Genomic DNA, 10,380 nt, shown 5'->3' with positions numbered 1-10,380 from the left:
GGGGTGGGGGGGGGGGGGGGTGGGGGGGGGGGGGGGTGGGGGGGGGGGGGGGTGGGGGGGGGGGGGGGTGGGGGGGGGGGGGGGTGGGGGGGGGGGGGGGTGGGGGGGGGGGGGGGTGGGGGGGGGGGGGGGTGGGGGGGGGGGGGGGTGGGGGGGGGGGGGGGTGGGGGGGGGGGGGGGTGGGGGGGGGGGGGGGTGGGGGGGGGGGGGGGTGGGGGGGGGGGGGGGTGGGGGGGGGGGGGGGTGGGGGGGGGGGGGGGTGGGGGGGGGGGGGGGTGGGGGGGGGGGGGGGTGGGGGGGGGGGGGGGTGGGGGGGGGGGGGGGTGGGGGGGGGGGGGGGTGGGGGGGGGGGGGGGTGGGGGGGGGGGGGGGTGGGGGGGGGGGGGGGTGGGGGGGGGGGGGGGTGGGGGGGGGGGGGGGTGGGGGGGGGGGGGGGTGGGGGGGGGGGGGGGTGGGGGGGGGGGGGGGTGGGGGGGGGGGGGGGTGGGGGGGGGGGGGGGTGGGGGGGGGGGGGGGTGGGGGGGGGGGGGGGTGGGGGGGGGGGGGGGTGGGGGGGGGGGGGGGTGGGGGGGGGGGGGGGTGGGGGGGGGGGGGGGTGGGGGGGGGGGGGGGTGGGGGGGGGGGGGGGTGGGGGGGGGGGGGGGTGGGGGGGGGGGGGGGTGGGGGGGGGGGGGGGTGGGGGGGGGGGGGGGTGGGGGGGGGGGGGGGTGGGGGGGGGGGGGGGTGGGGGGGGGGGGGGGTGGGGGGGGGGGGGGGTGGGGGGGGGGGGGGGTGGGGGGGGGGGGGGGTGGGGGGGGGGGGGGGTGGGGGGGGGGGGGGGTGGGGGGGGGGGGGGGTGGGGGGGGGGGGGGGTGGGGGGGGGGGGGGGTGGGGGGGGGGGGGGGTGGGGGGGGGGGGGGGTGGGGGGGGGGGGGGGTGGGGGGGGGGGGGGGTGGGGGGGGGGGGGGGTGGGGGGGGGGGGGGGTGGGGGGGGGGGGGGGTGGGGGGGGGGGGGGGTGGGGGGGGGGGGGGGTGGGGGGGGGGGGGGGTGGGGGGGGGGGGGGGTGGGGGGGGGGGGGGGTGGGGGGGGGGGGGGGTGGGGGGGGGGGGGGGTGGGGGGGGGGGGGGGTGGGGGGGGGGGGGGGTGGGGGGGGGGGGGGGTGGGGGGGGGGGGGGGTGGGGGGGGGGGGGGGTGGGGGGGGGGGGGGGTGGGGGGGGGGGGGGGTGGGGGGGGGGGGGGGTGGGGGGGGGGGGGGGTGGGGGGGGGGGGGGGTGGGGGGGGGGGGGGGTGGGGGGGGGGGGGGGTGGGGGGGGGGGGGGGTGGGGGGGGGGGGGGGTGGGGGGGGGGGGGGGTGGGGGGGGGGGGGGGTGGGGGGGGGGGGGGGTGGGGGGGGGGGGGGGTGGGGGGGGGGGGGGGTGGGGGGGGGGGGGGGTGGGGGGGGGGGGGGGTGGGGGGGGGGGGGGGTGGGGGGGGGGGGGGGTGGGGGGGGGGGGGGGTGGGGGGGGGGGGGGGTGGGGGGGGGGGGGGGTGGGGGGGGGGGGGGGTGGGGGGGGGGGGGGGTGGGGGGGGGGGGGGGTGGGGGGGGGGGGGGGTGGGGGGGGGGGGGGGTGGGGGGGGGGGGGGGTGGGGGGGGGGGGGGGTGGGGGGGGGGGGGGGTGGGGGGGGGGGGGGGTGGGGGGGGGGGGGGGTGGGGGGGGGGGGGGGTGGGGGGGGGGGGGGGTGGGGGGGGGGGGGGGTGGGGGGGGGGGGGGGTGGGGGGGGGGGGGGGTGGGGGGGGGGGGGGGTGGGGGGGGGGGGGGGTGGGGGGGGGGGGGGGTGGGGGGGGGGGGGGGTGGGGGGGGGGGGGGGTGGGGGGGGGGGGGGGTGGGGGGGGGGGGGGGTGGGGGGGGGGGGGGGTGGGGGGGGGGGGGGGTGGGGGGGGGGGGGGGTGGGGGGGGGGGGGGGTGGGGGGGGGGGGGGGTGGGGGGGGGGGGGGGTGGGGGGGGGGGGGGGTGGGGGGGGGGGGGGGTGGGGGGGGGGGGGGGTGGGGGGGGGGGGGGGTGGGGGGGGGGGGGGGTGGGGGGGGGGGGGGGTGGGGGGGGGGGGGGGTGGGGGGGGGGGGGGGTGGGGGGGGGGGGGGGTGGGGGGGGGGGGGGGTGGGGGGGGGGGGGGGTGGGGGGGGGGGGGGGTGGGGGGGGGGGGGGGTGGGGGGGGGGGGGGGTGGGGGGGGGGGGGGGTGGGGGGGGGGGGGGGTGGGGGGGGGGGGGGGTGGGGGGGGGGGGGGGTGGGGGGGGGGGGGGGTGGGGGGGGGGGGGGGTGGGGGGGGGGGGGGGTGGGGGGGGGGGGGGGTGGGGGGGGGGGGGGGTGGGGGGGGGGGGGGGTGGGGGGGGGGGGGGGTGGGGGGGGGGGGGGGTGGGGGGGGGGGGGGGTGGGGGGGGGGGGGGGTGGGGGGGGGGGGGGGTGGGGGGGGGGGGGGGTGGGGGGGGGGGGGGGTGGGGGGGGGGGGGGGTGGGGGGGGGGGGGGGTGGGGGGGGGGGGGGGTGGGGGGGGGGGGGGGTGGGGGGGGGGGGGGGTGGGGGGGGGGGGGGGTGGGGGGGGGGGGGGGTGGGGGGGGGGGGGGGTGGGGGGGGGGGGGGGTGGGGGGGGGGGGGGGTGGGGGGGGGGGGGGGTGGGGGGGGGGGGGGGTGGGGGGGGGGGGGGGTGGGGGGGGGGGGGGGTGGGGGGGGGGGGGGGTGGGGGGGGGGGGGGGTGGGGGGGGGGGGGGGTGGGGGGGGGGGGGGGTGGGGGGGGGGGGGGGTGGGGGGGGGGGGGGGTGGGGGGGGGGGGGGGTGGGGGGGGGGGGGGGTGGGGGGGGGGGGGGGTGGGGGGGGGGGGGGGTGGGGGGGGGGGGGGGTGGGGGGGGGGGGGGGTGGGGGGGGGGGGGGGTGGGGGGGGGGGGGGGTGGGGGGGGGGGGGGGTGGGGGGGGGGGGGGGTGGGGGGGGGGGGGGGTGGGGGGGGGGGGGGGTGGGGGGGGGGGGGGGTGGGGGGGGGGGGGGGTGGGGGGGGGGGGGGGTGGGGGGGGGGGGGGGTGGGGGGGGGGGGGGGTGGGGGGGGGGGGGGGTGGGGGGGGGGGGGGGTGGGGGGGGGGGGGGGTGGGGGGGGGGGGGGGTGGGGGGGGGGGGGGGTGGGGGGGGGGGGGGGTGGGGGGGGGGGGGGGTGGGGGGGGGGGGGGGTGGGGGGGGGGGGGGGTGGGGGGGGGGGGGGGTGGGGGGGGGGGGGGGTGGGGGGGGGGGGGGGTGGGGGGGGGGGGGGGTGGGGGGGGGGGGGGGTGGGGGGGGGGGGGGGTGGGGGGGGGGGGGGGTGGGGGGGGGGGGGGGTGGGGGGGGGGGGGGGTGGGGGGGGGGGGGGGTGGGGGGGGGGGGGGGTGGGGGGGGGGGGGGGTGGGGGGGGGGGGGGGTGGGGGGGGGGGGGGGTGGGGGGGGGGGGGGGTGGGGGGGGGGGGGGGTGGGGGGGGGGGGGGGTGGGGGGGGGGGGGGGTGGGGGGGGGGGGGGGTGGGGGGGGGGGGGGGTGGGGGGGGGGGGGGGTGGGGGGGGGGGGGGGTGGGGGGGGGGGGGGGTGGGGGGGGGGGGGGGTGGGGGGGGGGGGGGGTGGGGGGGGGGGGGGGTGGGGGGGGGGGGGGGTGGGGGGGGGGGGGGGTGGGGGGGGGGGGGGGTGGGGGGGGGGGGGGGTGGGGGGGGGGGGGGGTGGGGGGGGGGGGGGGTGGGGGGGGGGGGGGGTGGGGGGGGGGGGGGGTGGGGGGGGGGGGGGGTGGGGGGGGGGGGGGGTGGGGGGGGGGGGGGGTGGGGGGGGGGGGGGGTGGGGGGGGGGGGGGGTGGGGGGGGGGGGGGGTGGGGGGGGGGGGGGGTGGGGGGGGGGGGGGGTGGGGGGGGGGGGGGGTGGGGGGGGGGGGGGGTGGGGGGGGGGGGGGGTGGGGGGGGGGGGGGGTGGGGGGGGGGGGGGGTGGGGGGGGGGGGGGGTGGGGGGGGGGGGGGGTGGGGGGGGGGGGGGGTGGGGGGGGGGGGGGGTGGGGGGGGGGGGGGGTGGGGGGGGGGGGGGGTGGGGGGGGGGGGGGGTGGGGGGGGGGGGGGGTGGGGGGGGGGGGGGGTGGGGGGGGGGGGGGGTGGGGGGGGGGGGGGGTGGGGGGGGGGGGGGGTGGGGGGGGGGGGGGGTGGGGGGGGGGGGGGGTGGGGGGGGGGGGGGGTGGGGGGGGGGGGGGGTGGGGGGGGGGGGGGGTGGGGGGGGGGGGGGGTGGGGGGGGGGGGGGGTGGGGGGGGGGGGGGGTGGGGGGGGGGGGGGGTGGGGGGGGGGGGGGGTGGGGGGGGGGGGGGGTGGGGGGGGGGGGGGGTGGGGGGGGGGGGGGGTGGGGGGGGGGGGGGGTGGGGGGGGGGGGGGGTGGGGGGGGGGGGGGGTGGGGGGGGGGGGGGGTGGGGGGGGGGGGGGGTGGGGGGGGGGGGGGGTGGGGGGGGGGGGGGGTGGGGGGGGGGGGGGGTGGGGGGGGGGGGGGGTGGGGGGGGGGGGGGGTGGGGGGGGGGGGGGGTGGGGGGGGGGGGGGGTGGGGGGGGGGGGGGGTGGGGGGGGGGGGGGGTGGGGGGGGGGGGGGGTGGGGGGGGGGGGGGGTGGGGGGGGGGGGGGGTGGGGGGGGGGGGGGGTGGGGGGGGGGGGGGGTGGGGGGGGGGGGGGGTGGGGGGGGGGGGGGGTGGGGGGGGGGGGGGGTGGGGGGGGGGGGGGGTGGGGGGGGGGGGGGGTGGGGGGGGGGGGGGGTGGGGGGGGGGGGGGGTGGGGGGGGGGGGGGGTGGGGGGGGGGGGGGGTGGGGGGGGGGGGGGGTGGGGGGGGGGGGGGGTGGGGGGGGGGGGGGGTGGGGGGGGGGGGGGGTGGGGGGGGGGGGGGGTGGGGGGGGGGGGGGGTGGGGGGGGGGGGGGGTGGGGGGGGGGGGGGGTGGGGGGGGGGGGGGGTGGGGGGGGGGGGGGGTGGGGGGGGGGGGGGGTGGGGGGGGGGGGGGGTGGGGGGGGGGGGGGGTGGGGGGGGGGGGGGGTGGGGGGGGGGGGGGGTGGGGGGGGGGGGGGGTGGGGGGGGGGGGGGGTGGGGGGGGGGGGGGGTGGGGGGGGGGGGGGGTGGGGGGGGGGGGGGGTGGGGGGGGGGGGGGGTGGGGGGGGGGGGGGGTGGGGGGGGGGGGGGGTGGGGGGGGGGGGGGGTGGGGGGGGGGGGGGGTGGGGGGGGGGGGGGGTGGGGGGGGGGGGGGGTGGGGGGGGGGGGGGGTGGGGGGGGGGGGGGGTGGGGGGGGGGGGGGGTGGGGGGGGGGGGGGGTGGGGGGGGGGGGGGGTGGGGGGGGGGGGGGGTGGGGGGGGGGGGGGGTGGGGGGGGGGGGGGGTGGGGGGGGGGGGGGGTGGGGGGGGGGGGGGGTGGGGGGGGGGGGGGGTGGGGGGGGGGGGGGGTGGGGGGGGGGGGGGGTGGGGGGGGGGGGGGGTGGGGGGGGGGGGGGGTGGGGGGGGGGGGGGGTGGGGGGGGGGGGGGGTGGGGGGGGGGGGGGGTGGGGGGGGGGGGGGGTGGGGGGGGGGGGGGGTGGGGGGGGGGGGGGGTGGGGGGGGGGGGGGGTGGGGGGGGGGGGGGGTGGGGGGGGGGGGGGGTGGGGGGGGGGGGGGGTGGGGGGGGGGGGGGGTGGGGGGGGGGGGGGGTGGGGGGGGGGGGGGGTGGGGGGGGGGGGGGGTGGGGGGGGGGGGGGGTGGGGGGGGGGGGGGGTGGGGGGGGGGGGGGGTGGGGGGGGGGGGGGGTGGGGGGGGGGGGGGGTGGGGGGGGGGGGGGGTGGGGGGGGGGGGGGGTGGGGGGGGGGGGGGGTGGGGGGGGGGGGGGGTGGGGGGGGGGGGGGGTGGGGGGGGGGGGGGGTGGGGGGGGGGGGGGGTGGGGGGGGGGGGGGGTGGGGGGGGGGGGGGGTGGGGGGGGGGGGGGGTGGGGGGGGGGGGGGGTGGGGGGGGGGGGGGGTGGGGGGGGGGGGGGGTGGGGGGGGGGGGGGGTGGGGGGGGGGGGGGGTGGGGGGGGGGGGGGGTGGGGGGGGGGGGGGGTGGGGGGGGGGGGGGGTGGGGGGGGGGGGGGGTGGGGGGGGGGGGGGGTGGGGGGGGGGGGGGGTGGGGGGGGGGGGGGGTGGGGGGGGGGGGGGGTGGGGGGGGGGGGGGGTGGGGGGGGGGGGGGGTGGGGGGGGGGGGGGGTGGGGGGGGGGGGGGGTGGGGGGGGGGGGGGGTGGGGGGGGGGGGGGGTGGGGGGGGGGGGGGGTGGGGGGGGGGGGGGGTGGGGGGGGGGGGGGGTGGGGGGGGGGGGGGGTGGGGGGGGGGGGGGGTGGGGGGGGGGGGGGGTGGGGGGGGGGGGGGGTGGGGGGGGGGGGGGGTGGGGGGGGGGGGGGGTGGGGGGGGGGGGGGGTGGGGGGGGGGGGGGGTGGGGGGGGGGGGGGGTGGGGGGGGGGGGGGGTGGGGGGGGGGGGGGGTGGGGGGGGGGGGGGGTGGGGGGGGGGGGGGGTGGGGGGGGGGGGGGGTGGGGGGGGGGGGGGGTGGGGGGGGGGGGGGGTGGGGGGGGGGGGGGGTGGGGGGGGGGGGGGGTGGGGGGGGGGGGGGGTGGGGGGGGGGGGGGGTGGGGGGGGGGGGGGGTGGGGGGGGGGGGGGGTGGGGGGGGGGGGGGGTGGGGGGGGGGGGGGGTGGGGGGGGGGGGGGGTGGGGGGGGGGGGGGGTGGGGGGGGGGGGGGGTGGGGGGGGGGGGGGGTGGGGGGGGGGGGGGGTGGGGGGGGGGGGGGGTGGGGGGGGGGGGGGGTGGGGGGGGGGGGGGGTGGGGGGGGGGGGGGGTGGGGGGGGGGGGGGGTGGGGGGGGGGGGGGGTGGGGGGGGGGGGGGGTGGGGGGGGGGGGGGGTGGGGGGGGGGGGGGGTGGGGGGGGGGGGGGGTGGGGGGGGGGGGGGGTGGGGGGGGGGGGGGGTGGGGGGGGGGGGGGGTGGGGGGGGGGGGGGGTGGGGGGGGGGGGGGGTGGGGGGGGGGGGGGGTGGGGGGGGGGGGGGGTGGGGGGGGGGGGGGGTGGGGGGGGGGGGGGGTGGGGGGGGGGGGGGGTGGGGGGGGGGGGGGGTGGGGGGGGGGGGGGGTGGGGGGGGGGGGGGGTGGGGGGGGGGGGGGGTGGGGGGGGGGGGGGGTGGGGGGGGGGGGGGGTGGGGGGGGGGGGGGGTGGGGGGGGGGGGGGGTGGGGGGGGGGGGGGGTGGGGGGGGGGGGGGGTGGGGGGGGGGGGGGGTGGGGGGGGGGGGGGGTGGGGGGGGGGGGGGGTGGGGGGGGGGGGGGGTGGGGGGGGGGGGGGGTGGGGGGGGGGGGGGGTGGGGGGGGGGGGGGGTGGGGGGGGGGGGGGGTGGGGGGGGGGGGGGGTGGGGGGGGGGGGGGGTGGGGGGGGGGGGGGGTGGGGGGGGGGGGGGGTGGGGGGGGGGGGGGGTGGGGGGGGGGGGGGGTGGGGGGGGGGGGGGGTGGGGGGGGGGGGGGGTGGGGGGGGGGGGGGGTGGGGGGGGGGGGGGGTGGGGGGGGGGGGGGGTGGGGGGGGGGGGGGGTGGGGGGGGGGGGGGGTGGGGGGGGGGGGGGGTGGGGGGGGGGGGGGGTGGGGGGGGGGGGGGGTGGGGGGGGGGGGGGGTGGGGGGGGGGGGGGGTGGGGGGGGGGGGGGGTGGGGGGGGGGGGGGGTGGGGGGGGGGGGGGGTGGGGGGGGGGGGGGGTGGGGGGGGGGGGGGGTGGGGGGGGGGGGGGGTGGGGGGGGGGGGGGGTGGGGGGGGGGGGGGGTGGGGGGGGGGGGGGGTGGGGGGGGGGGGGGGTGGGGGGGGGGGGGGGTGGGGGGGGGGGGGGGTGGGGGGGGGGGGGGGTGGGGGGGGGGGGGGGTGGGGGGGGGGGGGGGTGGGGGGGGGGGGGGGTGGGGGGGGGGGGGGGTGGGGGGGGGGGGGGGTGGGGGGGGGGGGGGGTGGGGGGGGGGGGGGGTGGGGGGGGGGGGGGGTGGGGGGGGGGGGGGGTGGGGGGGGGGGGGGGTGGGGGGGGGGGGGGGTGGGGGGGGGGGGGGGTGGGGGGGGGGGGGGGTGGGGGGGGGGGGGGGTGGGGGGGGGGGGGGGTGGGGGGGGGGGGGGGTGGGGGGGGGGGGGGGTGGGGGGGGGGGGGGGTGGGGGGGGGGGGGGGTGGGGGGGGGGGGGGGTGGGGGGGGGGGGGGGTGGGGGGGGGGGGGGGTGGGGGGGGGGGGGGGTGGGGGGGGGGGGGGGTGGGGGGGGGGGGGGGTGGGGGGGGGGGGGGGTGGGGGGGGGGGGGGGTGGGGGGGGGGGGGGGTGGGGGGGGGGGGGGGTGGGGGGGGGGGGGGGTGGGGGGGGGGGGGGGTGGGGGGGGGGGGGGGTGGGGGGGGGGGGGGGTGGGGGGGGGGGGGGGTGGGGGGGGGGGGGGGTGGGGGGGGGGGGGGGTGGGGGGGGGGGGGGGTGGGGGGGGGGGGGGGTGGGGGGGGGGGGGGGTGGGGGGGGGGGGGGGTGGGGGGGGGGGGGGGTGGGGGGGGGGGGGGGTGGGGGGGGGGGGGGGTGGGGGGGGGGGGGGGTGGGGGGGGGGGGGGGTGGGGGGGGGGGGGGGTGGGGGGGGGGGGGGGTGGGGGGGGGGGGGGGTGGGGGGGGGGGGGGGTGGGGGGGGGGGGGGGTGGGGGGGGGGGGGGGTGGGGGGGGGGGGGGGTGGGGGGGGGGGGGGGTGGGGGGGGGGGGGGGTGGGGGGGGGGGGGGGTGGGGGGGGGGGGGGGTGGGGGGGGGGGGGGGTGGGGGGGGGGGGGGGTGGGGGGGGGGGGGGGTGGGGGGGGGGGGGGGTGGGGGGGGGGGGGGGTGGGGGGGGGGGGGGGTGGGGGGGGGGGGGGGTGGGGGGGGGGGGGGGTGGGGGGGGGGGGGGGTGGGGGGGGGGGGGGGTGGGGGGGGGGGGGGGTGGGGGGGGGGGGGGGTGGGGGGGGGGGGGGGTGGGGGGGGGGGGGGGTGGGGGGGGGGGGGGGTGGGGGGGGGGGGGGGTGGGGGGGGGGGGGGGTGGGGGGGGGGGGGGGTGGGGGGGGGGGGGGGTGGGGGGGGGGGGGGGTGGGGGGGGGGGGGGGTGGGGGGGGGGGGGGGTGGGGGGGGGGGGGGGTGGGGGGGGGGGGGGGTGGGGGGGGGGGGGGGTGGGGGGGGGGGGGGGTGGGGGGGGGGGGGGGTGGGGGGGGGGGGGGGTGGGGGGGGGGGGGGGTGGGGGGGGGGGGGGGTGGGGGGGGGGGGGGGTGGGGGGGGGGGGGGGTGGGGGGGGGGGGGGGTGGGGGGGGGGGGGGGTGGGGGGGGGGGGGGGTGGGGGGGGGGGGGGGTGGGGGGGGGGGGGGGTGGGGGGGGGGGGGGGTGGGGGGGGGGGGGGGTGGGGGGGGGGGGGGGTGGGGGGGGGGGGGGGTGGGGGGGGGGGGGGGTGGGGGGGGGGGGGGGTGGGGGGGGGGGGGGGTGGGGGGGGGGGGGGGTGGGGGGGGGGGGGGGTGGGGGGGGGGGGGGGTGGGGGGGGGGGGGGGTGGGGGGGGGGGGGGGTGGGGGGGGGGGGGGGTGGGGGGGGGGGGGGGTGGGGGGGGGGGGGGGTGGGGGGGGGGGGGGGTGGGGGGGGGGGGGGGTGGGGGGGGGGGGGGGTGGGGGGGGGGGGGGGTGGGGGGGGGGGGGGGTGGGGGGGGGGGGGGGTGGGGGGGGGGGGGGGTGGGGGGGGGGGGGGGTGGGGGGGGGGGGGGGTGGGGGGGGGGGGGGGTGGGGGGGGGGGGGGGTGGGGGGGGGGGGGGGTGGGGGGGGGGGGGGGTGGGGGGGGGGGGGGGTGGGGGGGGGGGGGGGTGGGGGGGGGGGGGGGTGGGGGGGGGGGGGGGTGGGGGGGGGGGGGGGTGGGGGGGGGGGGGGGTGGGGGGGGGGGGGGGTGGGGGGGGGGGGGGGTGGGGGGGGGGGGGGGTGGGGGGGGGGGGGGGTGGGGGGGGGGGGGGGTGGGGGGGGGGGGGGGTGGGGGGGGGGGGGGGTGGGGGGGGGGGGGGGTGGGGGGGGGGGGGGGTGGGGGGGGGGGGGGGTGGGGGGGGGGGGGGGTGGGGGGGGGGGGGGGTGGGGGGGGGGGGGGGTGGGGGGGGGGGGGGGTGGGGGGGGGGGGGGGTGGGGGGGGGGGGGGGTGGGGGGGGGGGGGGGTGGGGGGGGGGGGGGGTGGGGGGGGGGGGGGGTGGGGGGGGGGGGGGGTGGGGGGGGGGGGGGGTGGGGGGGGGGGGGGGTGGGGGGGGGGGGGGGTGGGGGGGGGGGGGGGTGGGGGGGGGGGGGGGTGGGGGGGGGGGGGGGTGGGGGGGGGGGGGGGTGGGGGGGGGGGGGGGTGGGGGGGGGGGGGGGTGGGGGGGGGGGGGGGTGGGGGGGGGGGGGGGTGGGGGGG

The sequence above is a fragment of the Sphaerodactylus townsendi genome, unplaced genomic scaffold, assembly GCF_021028975.2.
Source record: "Sphaerodactylus townsendi isolate TG3544 unplaced genomic scaffold, MPM_Stown_v2.3 scaffold_19, whole genome shotgun sequence".
Classification (NCBI taxonomy): domain Eukaryota; kingdom Metazoa; phylum Chordata; class Lepidosauria; order Squamata; family Sphaerodactylidae; genus Sphaerodactylus; species Sphaerodactylus townsendi.
Note: the sequence above shows the minus strand (reverse complement) of the source record.